This window comes from Solanum verrucosum, unplaced genomic scaffold, assembly GCF_900185275.1.
Source record: "Solanum verrucosum unplaced genomic scaffold, falcon-dt-bn FXZP01000150.1, whole genome shotgun sequence".
In the NCBI taxonomy this organism is placed as follows: domain Eukaryota; kingdom Viridiplantae; phylum Streptophyta; class Magnoliopsida; order Solanales; family Solanaceae; genus Solanum; species Solanum verrucosum.
In genome coordinates, this window is record NW_026020371.1 from 1638713 (window position 1) to 1648750 (window position 10038).

Sequence of the window (10038 nt, forward strand, 5' to 3'; positions counted from 1 at the left end):
TTGTCATCGAACCTTGCCTCAAATTCATGAACTCCTGAGCTTTTGCCTCTCTCAACCCTCTCGGAAAGAACCTGTCTAGAAAAGCTCTCGAAAAACACTCCCAAGTTACAGAAGCAACATATGTACCCATATTTTCCTTCCATTGAGTAAATCAAATGTGAGCTACATCCTTGAGCTGGTAGGATGCCAACTCTACCCTATCATTTCCAGTCATTTGCATCACTCCAAAGATCTTCTTGACCTCATATATGAAGTTTTGGGGATCCTCACCAACTTGCGACCCTAGAAACTCAGGTGGATTCATCCTAACGAAATTACGAACCCTGGCTACCACTGATCCACCACTAGCATTTGCAGGAACTGGAACCTGCTGGTTGTTCTGGTTGGTCACACTCTAAGCCAAAAGCTGAATAGCATTCCGAAACTCTACATTCGAAACCTCTTGATCTGGGACTAGAGGAGCTGCGTTAGCATTGGGGGCATTCACATTCCTTCTGTAAGCTCTATGAGGAGGCATGATCTGAAACGTATAACGATGGATCAAAAAGAGTGATCATACCAACGCAAAATAATAATATCAAGAAAGTAAAGTTTTCCTAAAACACTTTGTAGCCGCCCTCTCATTAGATGTGGTGCACTTCACACCCATGAAAAGGACTCTACTTAGTGCGACTTTTCAGACATCCTAGGACACTTGAACCTAGTGCTCTGATACCAAGTTTGTCACACCCCGAAGCTACCCCAGGGCGTAAACACGGGACTTAGGATCACAAGTGACCCCAAGCTAACCCTGCTGGCATATCATATGCATACATAAAGATTTACTGAAATAGAAATATTGTGCGGAAGCTTGAATCATGATGTAAACTAAAATGATGGGGAATACACATTACTATCTGAATAAGTAAACTGAGAGTGTAATGATAACTGAAAGATCAAACTCTAAAGCTAAAACTAAATCTAACTATGTGTGAAATAAAGCCTCTAACTGACTAGAGATGTTGGGACTCACCACTGATGTTGCTGAACTGGAGATCAGGAACCGATCTATGCGTGATCTAAATATTGAGGACCTGAACTTACATCACGAGAAGATGTAGTGTAAAGTATACGTCAGTACTTGAAAGGTACTGATCATGCATGATAGAATAAAGTTGAATAATATACATAACTGAACAAGGCGTATAAATGAGCAATGATATAAGATGAACATGATGAATATATTGAAGATACTTAATATGAACTAAACTGAATGCAATGACCAAGTTTATAACATGCTGGAGCTATTAATAACCGACATAAAACTACGTGATGTAAACATGGAGTCCGATGTATACTCCCCATCAAGAGGACCCAATATACCCTGCCAGAGGTATAAAGGCATGACTGGCGTGATCACTAAATTGATGCCCACAGAGGGGACTTACAACCTATGGGAAGACGTAGTTTTGGGACTTGAGGGTGACTTGTTGTAGTCCAACTTGGTATTAAGCTTACTCCCAACTGAATATGTGAAAATTATAACATAACTGAAGTAAACTAGATAGCTCACTAATCTAACATGCAATTCTGAAAATGCAACATTTATTTCTGATAATGAAATATCGAAATCTAAGGCATGTATATCTGTTTATCTATCCTAGCTAATGTAATTCATGAACTAAAAGAACTACATAACTAGGGTTCTGAGTTTCATGAAAGAACTGAGCAATAATTCCTTAAAGACATGATAATCTGATTTGGATTAATCTAGAAATTAAATCATAACATAAATCTGAAATTCTAGAAACCCTAAGTCTAAGCATGAAGTAGAGAATCAAGAATCTTATTGAATTCTAGGGACCTAATGGGTGAAAGGAACCCACTAGTGAAATTCCACATACCTTGTGACGAATTTAATGGAGAAATCTTTCAATTTTCGGGCTGGAATTGACGAAATCTTGTTGCGTTCTTGGACTAGGGCTGCTCGACTTTTCCTCTTGTTTTACTCTAATATCAATGATTTTTATTGTGAATGATTGATTAGGTTAGGTTCTAATTTAGTTTCTAGGCTAAAATTGACCAAAACTACGTAGTTTAGGGGTTAATCGACATAGTTTAGGGGTCTAATGCATAGGGAAAAGACCAAACGACCCCTGACTCAAAAGTTGTCTGGGCCACCGACGGAACCGACCGAAGGTCCGTGGACTGACTCACGGTCCATCCTGGTCAACCATCGACGGGGTTCTGGGACTTAAAATCTGGGGTCCGACCTACGTCCCTGGACCACAGATCGTGGTCCCATCTACGATCCGTAGGTCCTGGTGTAGGTCTACCCTTAACCAAATTTTCTGGGCTTTCTGGGGAGAGGCTGCAGATGGCCATCCACGAACCCCACTTACGATCTATGGGTCATCCAACGGTCCGTGGGTCATGCCTGTCGGTGGCACCTGTAACTTCTTGAATCTGCATTCTGGTCTGTCTAGGATACGGGGTGTTACAATCATGATCTGAAATAACATTATTGATGGTGTCAGATAAAGATATATATTATGGTGAATATGTCTCGACGCTTGAATTGTAAGCAAGAGATGTACGAGCACAAAAAAATGGATGATATGGCTTAGATAATCCCTATACATGAGTGTACTTGGAAATAAATCGCTATGAACTTTGTGGTAGGGTTTCCATAAACTTTGAGAAAGTTTGATAGTGTTTAGGTCATTGTGGATAAATTAACCAAATTTTCTCATTTCATTCTGGTTCAGACTATCTATATTTCAGTGAGATTGACCAAGATCTACATTTAAGAGATAGTTCATTTGCATGAGGTTTCTATTTCTATCACTTAAATTGGGATACTAAATTCAAATTTCATTCTCGAGGTCTATGCACAAGGTGTTGGGTACTCGAGTAGAGCTCAATACAACTTTTCACCTATAAACAAACTGTTAACTCGAGTATACTATTAGCATCCTTAAGGAGATACTACGAATCTATGTGATTGACTCTAGGATCATTGAGATCATTCTTACTATTTCATGGTTTGCTTATAATAACAATTATCATTCTACCCTCCAAATAGCTCCATTTAAGACTTTATTTTCTTTAGTTTGGTTCCATTTTGGTATTTTTGTTGAACACCCCTGCTCATATGCAACAGTCAAGCAAAATCATTCATTGTTGGATATTTATATTTTCTATCTTGGCTTGATTGACCACTCTATCTCGACTGCCTACTTACTCCTCTCTCGTATCTTTCTCCGGTGAGCTCTCTCGCAATTGTTTTCTCTGCAAAATCAATTTGTAAGTTCTTCATTTTTCTCTTTCTCTTCAAATTCTTTCATCTTATCAGAAAAAATTCTAATTCATTTTTTCCTACTATTTCAGTTTAGAATGAAAATTTATGAATTGTGTTTCAATTCTTTTGGTAACTGATTTCGATTTTCTGTGTTAGCTACCACTATATGAAGTATGACTACAATTCGATTTTTCACTATTTTTTTTTATGATTTTACAAGTTCTTTTGCATTCTAATTTTCTTTACATTCGATGCTGACTTCAATCTTTTGTAGAATATTAATCTGCATGTGGATGTTATTGACTAACTTTGGAAGATTTATTTAAAATAAATTGAACAAGAAGGCCTAAATTGTGATCTCTGTTGTCACATTCTGGGTTTTCATTATGAAAGTCGAATTGTAATTTGACTTTTGATACATTTTTGTTTTATTTTTTTTGGGTTGTAATTTTTAATTTGATGATGATGTAGTTAACTTCTTGTTTTTGCTATTAGTATTATGATTTTTCCTTCATTTTGATTTCCAAATATTGGTTGATTCTTATATTGAAATGTATGAATGCTTGTCTTGAATTTCGGGTACCAATTGCGATCAATATCTTTGACTCAATAGTGTTATTGATGAGATATATGTTGGGGAGATTCAATTTGGTTAATTTGAGTTGCATAATCCTTGCATGAGTCTTGAGAATTTTGTTTTGATTAGTTGAATATTGAATTGTAAGACTTACAATGATCGTTACAAGCAAGCTAGGGTCGTAGAGTTGTGTTTAATAATTGTGTTTGAGTGCCATGTGTGGTGAGGTTTTCCTGAATTTCATGTATTGTGAATACCTAGAGCTTTCATTGTTGGTCCCATAGATGAATATTGGTAAATGCAAGAAGTGACCATTGATATTATTCTTGAGAGTGAAAATATCAATTAAACCTCCGTTGTGACTACTTTGTGAGTGTGTGAACCATCTTTGCTCTATTTGAGCTTAAAATTTTCTTTGACGACTCTCATTTTCAAATCATTGAGAATCACTACCTTTATTTCTCACTCATGACCTTCTTAAAAGCATTAGATTGTGACTGAAAGCCAACTTAGGTCAAATACCTAAGTTGGGGGTGTGATAATGAAAGAGTCTCATCCTGATATTTGATATTTGATATATATATATATATATATATATATATATATATATATATATATATATAGAGAGAGAGAGAGAGAGTTTATAGTTAGTAAGTGTTGTTTGTTTTTGTAGATATTTAAATAAAATGAATTTCTAATGAGTTGAGTCATGAAAAGTTGATAGAAAGAAGTTGAGTGAGAGTTCATGTACAAGATGAGGAAAGAAAATGGGAAATTAGTAAGGTTGTGTGAATGCTTTGAGAAGGTTATATCACTATGAACAAAAATTTATCGTACCAAGACCATCAACCCCGTCACAAGCCTTGAAAGTCCTTTGTGATTTTATGAGAACTAATTCATTGATCGTTAGGAAAATATGAGCAATCATATGGGTAAAAGCATGCAATTTTTTTTCTTTGTCAGTGTGGGAGTTCATTTTGATTCCTTAAATTAAAAATTGGTTTGTGATATGAGAAAATAGAATCATTCTTGGTGTGAGGTCACTTAGGCACTCTTGTTGAGCCTTGTTTTGCATCATAGTGAGTTTTGTGAGAATATCTTTCAGTTGATAGCAATTAGACATTGCTTGAGGTTTTTGATGTATAATTGGAAGTTGCATATCTTGAACATAGCCTTGTGATAACACTTGCAGGTTAGCTCTCAAGAAGCACTGTTTGTAGACATCTTTATTGAACTAATTGATCTCACGATTTACTTGAGGAAAATCAAAAGTTTAAATTTAGGGTGTTGATGAGTCAGAGATTTTTGACTCATTATAGACTTCTAGTTCATTGAATTGTGTCCTCAATGCTTGTTTATGTCTATTTATGATGCAAATCTATTTGAATTTCAGCTATGAGAGCTTAAGAAAAAAATGAGGACAACTGAAAGTAAAAGAAGCCAAATGCATGAAAAAGTGATGAAATGGGTGAAACTGTCGATCGCCTAAGTCACTCGGCACTGCGTGCACCCAAGCTCGCCTAAAAAATTAGAGAACATTGTTCAAAGAATTAGGCTAGGTCAGCGATGTACAATCTTATTTGGTGGCTCGCCGACTCTACTCAACGATATTTGTTGAGGTCACCAAATGTCACTTAAACCTGAAGGGGCCAAAACCAACTCTAAAAAGCCAACTTAACGACGGAGATGAGCATTCCCCGACTTGTCAGTCTGTTCGGCGAGCACGACTTGACTCACTGAATTGGCTAAAAAGTGCCCTTTTGTTAAGATTTTTGAAAATGTATAAATAACATTTTTTAGAGAGAGAAAATTACTTTACACTTTTTGAATATTTCTACACCAGAGAAACTTATGATTTTGGGAGATTTTCCTGTACTTGCGGATTTAGGGATTGAAGGAGATTGTGAATTATATTCTCATTATCTTTTCAACCAATTAGCTACTATGGAGAATCATTTTGATAACTTACTTTTACTTTTCAACATGATTCACTAAAAAATTATAGTCTTAGGGCGTGCACTTGTAATGGAGGCTTAATTAGCATATGTGTTTTCGTTAATTGCTTAATATAATGTTGATTTGATATGAGTCCAGTTGTCTCTTCATTGTTTAACTTATAATTTGAGGTTGCAAACTCTTATTTAATTTAGACCTCTAGTATTGCTTATGAAAGATATCTAGAGTAGAAGAGATAGATAATGATTACTTGATTTAGTTCCTTTTATAGTCATAGCTTGATGAAGTGTCACGACCCGATTTCTCGAGTTATGGTGACACCTACTATAACCCACTAGTAGGTAAGCCAACCCGGAACAACAAGTAATGGGTCTGAGGGCAGAAATTAACAAGAGTAGGCAAAATTTTAAGATAACAATATAAACAGGCGGAAGCAAACCAAAACATTTATACAAATAAAGATCCATCCTAGAACCTAGAAGTCACTAGTACAAAGCTACTAACAAAACAAGTGCAAGTCCCAAAAATTGACCACAAAGACTAGGCTATCTCGAAAGGTAAAATACAAGTCTATATATATAGATGGAGACTGAAATAGTACAAAACACAGTGTGCTCACCCCCGTCTCCAGATCAGACTACTCCAAACTGGATCAACGCTGGCCACTGGTGCTCGAACCTGCATCACGAAATAGATGCAGAGCGTAGCATGAGTATCAAAACAGTAGGTACCTAGTAGGCATTATAGGCCGACTGAACTTGAAAAGTAAAGGCAATATGAAAAGAAGGAATAACACAAACAGATGTCAAGAACGGAAATCTAAGTAACAATGGAATGCACACGAGTGTAGAAAGAACTAACTAAAGTAATCTATAAGCTAACTACACCTAACTGGACCCCCATAAGCCCAGAAGGTACACTCGTGCGCAAGTTTAATTAAAACCCAAACGGACCCCCATAAGCCCGACGAGTACACATAATAACTATAACTAAAGAAAAGTGCATATGAGAACTCAAAAACGGAGAACATCGAACCAGAATTCAACCCCAATTAGTAGAATCTGACAGTACGAAGGCCGGACTTCGAACCGAATGCTCACCAAAAGTACCCAAGTAACCAATCACAAGTATCAAGTAATTGAGGCCAAACGGCTAACCAGATGCTCTATACAAGTATCTGGGTGATAGAGGCAGGACCTTAAACCGGATGCTCTATAAAGGTGCCAATGTAGCTGCTGAAAGAGTCACAATCGATCCATGCTCATAAATGTCCGTGGAACGCCGTCCACACTTAGCCAATCAATGTAAGTCCTTGGAACCGAATCGAAAATCAAATTCAAATTGTGAAGCCGAACTAGTGTCGCCGACATAACTCGTGAAGCCGTAATATCGGGGAAATAAGGATAACTATCGTCGGAGCAAGCATATCGCCTAGCTAAGTCCCAAACTATCAGACTTAAGTCTGCTACACCAATCTACAAGGATCTAAGCCGGCCGAGCAACGTCGGGGAAAAACTAAAGCCTATTGGTTCCAAATCATGTATTTCTAAGGCAAACCCTAGTCAAACCTAAACTAAGGTCCAACATGCTTCAGATAAATTGTAATCAAGCATACAAGCACTCCACATAGCAAAGAGGGTCAATTAGAACACATAGCATGCTCACAGTTACCCGATAATTCCCGAAAGTGGTCGAAACATGATTTCTAAACACATATGCATGATTCAATAACTACCAACCCAAATCCCAACTAATCAACATGCATTCACACTCTCGAGCTCAATCTAAGAGAGGGAAGTCGTAGCCTACCTGTAGGCCGATCACGCGCGCTCCAAAACACTCATCTGGAGCTTTCCCTTTTCGAATGGCCTCGAAACGCCGACACACTATCAAAAATAGAGTCAGAACGTTATTACGGTCGTTTAGACACTAAAATCGCAAGAAACTAAGACGGACCAATTTCGGGGTCAAAACGGAAAAAGTGAGACTCGCGCTGAAAATTCTGGAATTAACCCCAAAAATAGGTTCTTAAACACCTTCCCGAACTTGTGTTCCAAATTGGAACAAAATTCGGGGGTTGAGACAGTCCCAACACAAACAAGCAATGAAAAACCCAAATCATACTAAAAAGGAACAACAATAGCAGCAGCTAATTTACAAGAAAATACCAAAAACGAGGGTCCAGATGCTAAAACCAATTATACCATGACGATCCTCACGAAAAACCCCACAATCTAGACTGTTGAATCACCAGATTCGGACCTAAAATGACCAAGAAATCATCTTCTAAAATTTCGCTAAAATTAAGGTCGAAATGAGCTAAGATAGCAGCTAAAACACAACTTTTTACCTCCAACAAAGCTTTAAATATGAAATCTAACCATGCCAACACGTTCTCCTCGAAAAGTCACTCAAGTTAGCCTCTTGAATCGCCCAAATCGGACCTCTATAGCTCAAGGTATCACACTTTTAGAATGAGGAATAAAGCTAAGTTGGGGTTTTATAAGGGCGACACTGGTCGCTAAAAAGCCCACAAATATGGTCGTTAAAAGCCCAAAATCTGGCCGCTAAAGAACTGCACCAGATTTCAGCTTTGGCTATATTCTTCAAAGTCTCCGATGGGGTGCTCGGAATTCGTTCGGAACCCGATAAAAATAAAACAGATATGCTAACCTACTAAAATTGACAATCCAGACTCAATGGCGCCGTCGAAATTTCCATCAAAGGTCATCTCGATAAAAAGTGGGTCCCACACCCAAATGTCATTTTTACCCAATTCCACAATGGGCCTCGGGATTAGACCGGAAGCCTCGGGAAGCGAACGAAAGGTCGTTCTAGACCAAACTTGACACTCCGGAACTAACCGCGCTGACGGAATTTTCAGTTGCGAGCGTTTTCCAAGAATGTTGTCCAAAGTCAACCTTAGTCCAAATTTCAAAGGCTAAAATGCCTAATGGTCCAAACTCGCATCGAAGGCCTTGATACTCGTGCCAACTATGCTACTAGCCTAATTTGGCCATTCCGAAGCTGATGGAACCGTCAGAATTCTATTCTGAGGTCGTCTTCTTAAGCTATTGATCGAAAATGATCGTTCAAGGTTCATAAGCTCTAAAACACTAAAATTCGCACCATAACCAAACGAACGACCAGGTGACCGAACTGTCAGTCCCAGCAAGTCATAAATGACTTGGGGTCGCTACAGAAACTCTCTAAACGAAACACAGTAGGCAAGATACAGAAATGACCAGGAGGGTCATTACATGAAGTTTGGCTGAATCAATGTTTCAAATTAATTTCTATTGTTGCACATGTTGGGGTTTGATAAAACCCACCTGAGATAAGATGGCTGATTGATAAATAGTTGTCATTATTGTAAATCTAGCCTACTCATTGACAATCAAATGATTTTAGCAATTGAATTAAACTCATTTTGTAAAATTATCATTCATTTACACACATTCCTAATTCCTAAGAATCTGCTCTTATTCTTGAAATATCCATTGTCTTAAGATTGCTACTGTTAATTGTTAAAATCTTGTTAACTAAACTCGAATTGTTAATCAACCCCCATTTACATTCATGCAAAATTAGCTAAACATACAGAATTCTAGTGCTTGAGATCACATCATAAGTTGAATTACTATCGACCATTCCCTATGAGATGGACCCGAACTCCTTGTTGGGTTATATATTGTGAACAATTGTCTATACATCGATTTGTAAGCTATATAGTTGAACGTTATAAAAAATTATAGTCATTTACAAATACATTCATAGTACACAATAATCAAGGCGACCACTACAACAAAAAATGATCTTTAGTGGCAATAAATTTTTTATTGCCGTTATATATATACTTTTGGCGGCAATTAACACTCTTTGTATATGTCCCAAAAGCCTTTAGCGACATTGGATCTAATGGCACTTAATTAATGCCAATAAAGACTTTAGCACTCTCTATTAATATGTTTATTTATTGCCGCCAAAAATTATTTTTGTTGTAGTGGACTCAATAGAATGAGTGATCTAAAACCAAAATTTAGAAAAAAGAGATACATTTATTTATTTATTTTAAAAATTTATTCTCATAAGTTTTAAAAATATATTGTCATTGATTATAATATAATAATTAATTTTTCTTTTTCAATTGACTGTATACCATTTCTTGTAATATTTTGTCACAATAATAAATATATATAAATTATTGTATGTTACATAACAAAAC